This window comes from Choristoneura fumiferana, chromosome 16, assembly GCF_025370935.1.
Source record: "Choristoneura fumiferana chromosome 16, NRCan_CFum_1, whole genome shotgun sequence".
NCBI classification, from domain to species: Eukaryota; Metazoa; Arthropoda; class Insecta; order Lepidoptera; family Tortricidae; genus Choristoneura; species Choristoneura fumiferana.
Window position 1 is genome coordinate 10,351,483 of NC_133487.1, and position 8,519 is coordinate 10,360,001.

At 36.4% G+C, this 8,519-nt stretch overlaps 1 long non-coding RNA gene across 1 annotated transcript; it reads left to right on the forward strand.

The window, feature by feature from the left end:
- The first annotated feature begins 723 nt into the window (after positions 1-723).
- Positions 724-8,163, forward strand: LOC141436175 (uncharacterized). Its single transcript, XR_012452268.1, has 3 exons — positions 724-830; positions 7,387-7,503; positions 7,940-8,163. It is a non-coding gene; the product is annotated as an uncharacterized lncRNA (long non-coding RNA).
- The last annotated feature ends 356 nt before the right edge of the window (positions 8,164-8,519 follow it).

Sequence of the window (8,519 nt, forward strand, 5' to 3'; positions counted from 1 at the left end):
AATATCTATAAAACTACTGCATCTCAGTAAATTGCCATATTGCAAAATACTTGCCAACTTTATTCTATGGCAAACAAACGAAGTATTCTGTCAATATGGAAAGAAGAGAAAAAAAAATATATTTACCTAAATTCGGCACAACAAAAATAAATAAAACTACAGCTAAAAAACAGACAATCTTATACAATCTTATATATTAGGCACCAAGAAATAAAATAAAATAAACATTGTACCGAAAGAAGTAAAAAGGGCTATACTCAGCGTATTGCTACAGCAAGCGGCAGCGCTGGTTTTCAGTATGACCCTTTAACTTAAAACTAAACTTAAAAAACTACTAGTAGTGCCGCAACGGCACGAACGTTAGAGAACGGCACTGCAGGGCTACTACGAAACTCGAAACTCGAAGTTCGTGTCGTGCGGTCCCTCTGACACTTACACTATTTAATACGAGAGCGAGAGGGACGGTACGATACGAACTTCAAGGTTCGAGTTTCGTAGTAGCCCTGCTGATCATTTTCGATTACTTAATAACAAAAAAAATTACGAGGAAAAAAATGCAATAACAAAACAACATCAAATAATCCAATTTTAACTTTTAATTTTAGGTAATGACCTAAAATTAAAGGTTAAAATTGGATAGCTACTAATCATCACTGCACCACTTGCACAGTCGAATCGTTGAAATGCGTTTTTTTAAACCCCACTCCACAAGCCGGCCAGCCGTTAATATAAAGATTTAAAATGGAACATTATCAATTTTTATTGGTAAAAATTGTTGTTGTATATACTGGTACCGTCCGACTGAAATTATTATATAGACGGAATATGTGGTAAGTTCGCCTTTGTACTCTTATGTTTTGTTGTTTTCTTTTGTATTATTTTTGTGTTTTATGTACAACATACATACATAACAAGACTAAATATAGGTAAACGTGACTGAGGCGTGAATGCGATATTAGCGTATCTATCTTCGGAAGGTTCAGCTGTTTTGAAGATATTTAAGCAAATGATATCAACTTTTCTTGACCGACAAATTCAAATTCTAAAAGAAAAGGGTTTATACTTTTTAAAAGGCCGGCGAAAGACCAAGTAGTTGAACTCATGAGAAGTGGAGATCATTTTCTATCAGATGATTCGCAACCGCATGCTCGTTTAGGTATCTCCCTCCCATAATAAAAAAAAATACCTACGACTTTCATGGCACATGTTATAAATCAGTCAGACAAAAAAAATCTTCCTAACTCTAACCGCAGGTATAAGTATATTATGGAATCGTACCTACCGTCATCTTGATTAAAAAGAGGAAGTTTAATCTTTTCTTATTCACCTGTGATCCTTGGAAATCTCTTTAGTGGATTTTCAAACGGGGAAATTTTAGTAAAGGAAAATGGGAATTACTTGTGGTTTGCGGTAGTGATTAATTACTTCTTCGCAATGGGCTGTGCCTATGACCACCTAAATAATGTCAGGTACAGTCACATCAAGGGAATGTTGGGTCAATTTGAGATCTTTTCACAATTATTTTACTAATCCATACTTCCATACTTCCATACTATCCATACTTCCATACTTCCATATCCATACTTCCATATCCATACTTCCATATACTCCATACTATAAATACTATAAATACTATAAATACTATAAATTACTATAAATTACTATAAATCCATACTAATATTATAAATGCGAAAGTAACTCTGTCTGTCTGTCTGTCTGTCTGTCTGTCTGTCTGTCTGTCTGTTACGCTTTCACGCCTAAACCGCTGAACCGATTTGGATGAAATTTGGTACAGAGATAGAAATAGACCTTGGAAAGAACATAGGCTATCTTTTACCGCGAAAAAGAGGCTTTTAGGGGTTGAAATAGGGGATGAAAGTTTATATGGTGGAAGTTCGTCGCTGTCGAAGATAAAACCATGAAACTTGGCATTTAGGCATTTAATCCATACTTCCATACTAATATTATAAATGCGAAAGTAACTCTGTCTGTCTGTCTGTTTGTCTGTCTGTCTGTTACACTTTCACGCCTAAACCGCTGAACCGATTTGGATGAAATTTGGTACAGAGATAGAATAGACCTTGGGAAAGAACATAGGCTATCTTTTATCGCGAAAAAGAGGCTTTTAGGGGTTGAAATAGGGGATGAAAGTTTATATGGTGGAAGTTCGTCGCTGTCGAAGATAAAACCATGAAACTTGGCATTTAGGCATTTAATAAGAAATAAATCGATATTTAGTTGAGCTTTTTTGAAAATTCGACCTGTGAGGGGATGAAAGTTTATATGGAAGGTCTTCATTATCGAAGATAAATCGATGAATCTTTATTAAACTTGCTATTTCGGCACGTGATAAGAGACAAATAGATATTTGTTCGCGCGTTTTTTAAAATTCATCCTGAGAGGGGGTGAAATAGGGGATGAAATGAAAGTTTATATGGAAGATCGTCATTGTCGAAGATAAATCGGTGGTTCTTTATGAAACTTGGCATTTGGGCACGTGATAAGAGATACATAGATATTTCTTCGGATCGGATCGGGGCGGAGGCAGGGTGGCAACGGAGTGGAGCGGAGGCAACGGATGGAGCGGAGACAATGCGGGCTACAGCGGAGGCAGTGAATTAGAGCGGAGGCAGTGGATCGGAGTAGAGACAACGGAGCGAAGGCATTGGAGCGGAGGCAGCGTGGCAACGGAGTGGAGCGGAGGCAACGGATGGAGCTGAGACAATGCAGGCTGCAGCGGAGGCAGTCAAGTAGAGCGGAGCTGAGGCTGGCGGAGCGGAGGCTGGCGGAGCGGAGGCTGGCGGAGCGGAGGCTGGCGGAGCGGAGGCTGGCGGAGCGGAGGCTGTGGGGAGGAGGTAGCGGAGCGGAGGCAGTGGAGCAGAACGTAGCGGACGCTGCTGAGCGGAGCGGAGACTGTGGAGCTGATTGATGGTGATGGCGATGATAGTGGTGCTGATTATGATGATTGGTGATGATGATGGTTATTGTGGTGATGATGATCGATGATGATGAATGACAAAAAAAATGTTTATAAAAAATGTCTCATTTGAAAACTTTACCTGCGGGGGGGATGTTAGCAGAGGGGATGATGCAGTGTTAGCAGAGCCTATTAAGCTCATAAGAAAAATGTACGCAATGTCATCATTAAAAAAATTATGATTTTCAGATTTTTCTTATTTAGTGTGCTATAAGAGCTACCTTTTTGCAAATTCCAAGTTTCTAGGACAGCCGGCAGTGCGCTATAACTTTTTCTGTTAAGGCGATTTGTATGAAAACACCTTTTTAATGACTGTAGCCAGTTTAATACATCAGTGACTGTAGCTTTTGATTACATTGACTATTGACCTGAGTTTAGGATTTAATTTCAACTAGATACCTATAGCCCGCGCGTTTACGAGATAAAGGGTCTTGACAGACAAGCGGACGGACGGACAGCAAAGTGATCCTATAAGGGTTCAATTTTTTCCTCTTGAGGAACGGAACCCTAAAATACATTTGTTCTGGCGCTTTTCAAATTACAACCTACCAGTATATTTATCGGAACTCTGTGTAGCTAAAATGCCGTCTTAATTATAATCCTACCCTCCTAACTTACAATAAAGGACGTAAGGTGTCAAGAGTTCACTATGAAGAATGAGTCCTTTTGTGTTGGCAGGGTAGAATACACGTCGTTTTGCTAAAATGTGGCTACCCGCAAAATAATTATGTTTTACTAAAGAACATGGATGGATGGAAGAACAAAAAAAAAATTATATTCATAGCAATGTATTGAAATGGTTATTTTCAGTAAACCGTAGAAGTTTCTATGCGCTATTATTGGCAGAATAGGTATCCTAAATACATTAAATACTTCCCAAAGTTACTATTCCACGCGGATGAAGTCGCGGGCAAAAGCTAGTAAGTATTATAATGTATAAAATCGCAGTCTACTTGTCTGTCTGTTATCTCTTCGCGCTTAAACCGCAGAACCGATAAGGATGAAATTTGGTATGGAAATACATAGTTTAAAATAGAATTGTTTTTGCATACTTCCCGCTGGAATGTGTAAACGTTTTTTTTTTGCAGACAAAGTCGGAGGCAACAGCGTTGCTTTAATTTAATAGGACACAAACCAAAATAAAAGGAGCGCTAAAATTGAACTTTGATTGAATACTGAATAGTGACAATATTTCAAAATGTCCTGTCCTAGAATTTTTTGCTGTGTCACTATCAAATTAAAGCAGCGACTGATGGTGTTGTATATAGTATAGTAAAGTAAAAAAAGGAACCTTGTTTTAGCATTTAAGCATTGTCAAAAAATATTTGAATATCTATGCTTCGTTAATGAAAAGCCAATTGTGGCTACTGTAGGCAGGTTTTCATAGACATAGAGATCATTTATTCATTAAACAATACATGATTGTGTTTGAATGTCTTACAGCTAACAATAAAATAAAATAAAATGCATCAAATATATCCAACAGTTATACTCTATCTATAAATTTCATCAAATATTTCGTCAATACTGTAAAAACACCCTCTCAATAAATTATCTTTAAAAATATTATATGTTATATGGTACGATACCCTTCAGCTTAACAGGAAGTTTATTAAACAACGTAACAGTCTGGTTCCTAGTACATTGTTTCTCTATTTTAGACCTCGGGCGAAACTTGATTCTCATATTTCTGGTGCGCGTGAGTACACGAATTTTTGTTCTTCATATGTTTCAAACTTAATTTTATGTTTAACAAATTCAGTGAGCAGTATAAGAACGTATAGACTAGGCACCGTCAGAATCCCCAAGGCCTGAAAATCTTCTGTACAAGACACCCACAGCGGGATTCGAAACATTATTCTTATGGCTCGCTTTTGTGCGATAAGAGCTCTGTTTATATTATATTTAAAGTTATTACCCCAAAACATAATGCAGCTTGGACTCAATTAAAGCATAATACACAACTTTTAATTGCTCCAAACCAATTTCCTCCCTTAGACTTCTTAAAGCATAACTTGCTGAGTTGACCAAGTTCTCAATAGCGTCTAGCTCTTGAATCCAATTTAGTTTCGAATCTAGATGGATACCAAGGAATTTTACATTATTGACTGTTTCTATGGAAGTACCACGCATAACTACTCGGAGACAATCTGTTTTCTTAGTGTTTTGTTTAAACAGCATTATTTGAGTCTTTGATGTTCGATTCGATAGCATCAAAACATTTTTAAAAATCTTAATTTGGGAAATTGGTCTTCGGCATCCACATAATTAAGATCGGATTGTGTTTCATCTTGTACGCCATACAGAGAATCCAGAACGCGTGCATTAGATTCTGCTATCAGGTACCTAAAAGAGCGCACATAACGCCGTACTTAAATGAGCATAAAATCCTTAAAACGGCAGGTCGCAGGCAACTACATCTGGCTGGTTTTGTGTTCAAAATTGTGCACGAGAAACGGCCAAAATACTTATTTGACAAATTAATCTGGGTTCGAGATATCCAAAGATGGAACACTCATGGACGAACCACAAACAAGGCAATGATTCCCAAGCATCGCACAAAGGGATGCAGAGGTGGTTTCAAATTAGCAGCGTCCAATATATGGAATGGCTTGCCACCACACCACCCCTTCGTGAAAGTACTTATGTCCCAGCCAACTTTTAAACACAAGTTCCGAGCGTTTCTTCTTATAACAAAATTTGAAAACAGCTGCATATGTATATCACTAGTTTTAATCGGTGTTGTGCTCAAGGATGAATGGGTACTTCTCGAACTGTAATTTGTTGACTGCTGAGGGTTTTTTATTTTTTTTTGTTCTGGTTTTTTTTATAATGTTTTATTAAACTTCGTGATTTTCACTTATAGTTTAAAATATTAGTTTAATTATTTTGTATTCGTTTTTATCTGTAATATTGTTGTACTGGTATTACTGTTTCCGTTTTTTATCCGCCATCCAACCCGCTACAGACGATATTCCAGCATGCGACAACAGGGGCAGACTGAAAAGCAGCGCTGGGAGCTTCCGCGTAAGCGCAGCAATAGCTGAGTTTGCTCCTTTTGCCGCAGGACAGACTACTTGCAAACTTATATTCCTATTTTTTTAATACTCTTTTTAATATAATCTGTGCTGTATTGTACTATTTTATCTTGTATTGTTTATATGTATTGTTGTCTTGTATTGTTTGTACTGTTGGCAATTAAATTATTTGGCAATTAACTTCTTTTCTTTCTTTCTTTCTTTCTAACTTAAATAAATAAGTAGATATATTTTGCTCATATTTTTTCAAGCTTTTATTTAACTCACAATGGGATAGGTTCTTTATTTTTAGGCACTTTGGTTTAAGTCAAATCTAACATGTCGAATTACATCCATTTTCAATAACTAGCTGGATTGACTTGTTATTTTGTATGGGACGAGATGACACTGCAAGTAGGTATACCTAGTCAGTAAAAAGTAGCGTCATAGAAAAACTTGTTTTACAAGTACTTTTTACCGAAAATATATTTTGTATCTGTAGCACTTAACTTGAAATAATCCACATTATCACGCCACGCCACTCTTCAAACCTACGATGTGGCAGTACCTTAAGTCCACATTTTCGGTGTTCAGAGCCCAGCGGGATGGCTGATTCATAGAATTCAATAATAAATAATAACACAGATTTGAAATAGGTATGGATTACTACCTGGACATTTATAGGTAGGTACATATAAAAAAAACTGGACAATCCACCTATTTAAAACCAGCTAAAAGGACTGGTTTCCACTTATAGGTAGTCTGCTGCGCATTTTGTTTAGTCATACAATTCAAAACAAGTGAGTTCGAGGTCGAACTCCTGCCAAATTTTGTATGTTGACGTCATTCTCAAGGCTTCTAATTGCTTCTACCACGTAACAGTCTAAACTGTTAGCGATAGCTACATTGCTGTTTCAGTAAGAGCAATAGGAACTGAAGACCGAGTTAAGGTGGCAATGGTGATGTGTACATTCTAAAATATCGAAGATTTGCCCTCAGTTCGTCGACATTAGGATTTAGTCAGATACGAGGATAAACAAAAACGGTCACGTTTGAATCCCCTCGGTCGAAGTCTCAAGGAACTAAGACAAAGAATGTCTCAAATTATAGGTACTTATGACATTTGATTATGATTAGCTGCGCTAATGATGTCCCACTTGAAGTATTTAGGTATTTACTAGTAATATGAGATATATGTACTTACCTAATAAATTGAGAACATGAGACAATTGAGACATCCCAAAGTCACTTAGCTAACGACTCGTCATCGACTAACAAACACTTGAAACTGCTAATGATATTGTTTATCTTGACTAAAATTACTTAGGCAAAAAGACTAAAATCGAATGCCAAACAATATTCTCGAAGATATATTTCTAGTGTATATTTCAGGAAACCAAGAAAAAACATTCTTATAAGGTAGTTTCAAACCTGAATTATTTGCCAACTTCCAGCTGGCAAGCAGCTACACAATGACCTTTATTGAACGTCACATAATACAAAAAGAAGGTAGGTACCTAAGTGGGTATACTGAAAAAAATTACAAAATTATAGAATGAAATTTATAACTACACACACTAACATAATAATGGGTTTAAAGATCAACATAACTATTAAGTATAATTATTATTATAATTACGTTAGTCACAAAAAAGTAAACAGATAAATATACTTACTTACGTTTAATTAGTTTTAATAATAAGTATTATAAAAACTTACGTAGGAAATTGCTCCGAATTTCATCTCAAAATGAACACTCTTTATACAAGAATTATTACCACTCGAGAAATTGACAAAATCTGTGTGAACAAGTGCCTCTCGAGTTACATTTTCGACTAGTTAGTCGAGTAGGTACATGTATGTACATGTACCTACATCAGCGTATTAAAGTGGCAGTTTTCTTACAACACAAATATTTATAATTTTCGTATGTTTTTTTTTTCAGGGAAGGTCGCTTGATACGGGTACTATAATTTCACTTTTGTAGACTACTGTAGGCGTGCTTCGCACTTCGCTGTCAGGATCTGGTTTCACCACTCTTGGGCATTGCACAATGGACATTGTCTCCGACATCGGAGAAGCGAATAATGGTTTCATACAAGACCATTGTCTGAAGGAATGCAGACGACACATGTGTTAGAAAACAAAAATGACGCTGAGTTTCTTCTATATCTGAAAGTAAAAAAAAAAATATTTTTATATGTGTACTGAAACTATTTACTTAAGTGAGCTAGCTAAAGCTATGGGGAAACTTTCTTAGAAGGTAATAATGTTTTTATGGAAGAAATTTGGTTAACACACAATCTTCTTTTATTTTTATAAAACAAAGGCGTTTCTCGTTAGGTTAGTTAGTTATATTATAGATAGGTAGATCAAACTTGATTTGTCCATGAATGTGTATAAATGTCACCTTTAAGTTTAAGAAAGTTAAATAGAAGGAAGGAAACTTAGGTTACTTCCGCTCACAAGGCGGAGGGGGCAAAAACTTTTGCTTACCTACTTAGGTAATGCTCGAGGGACTCTTG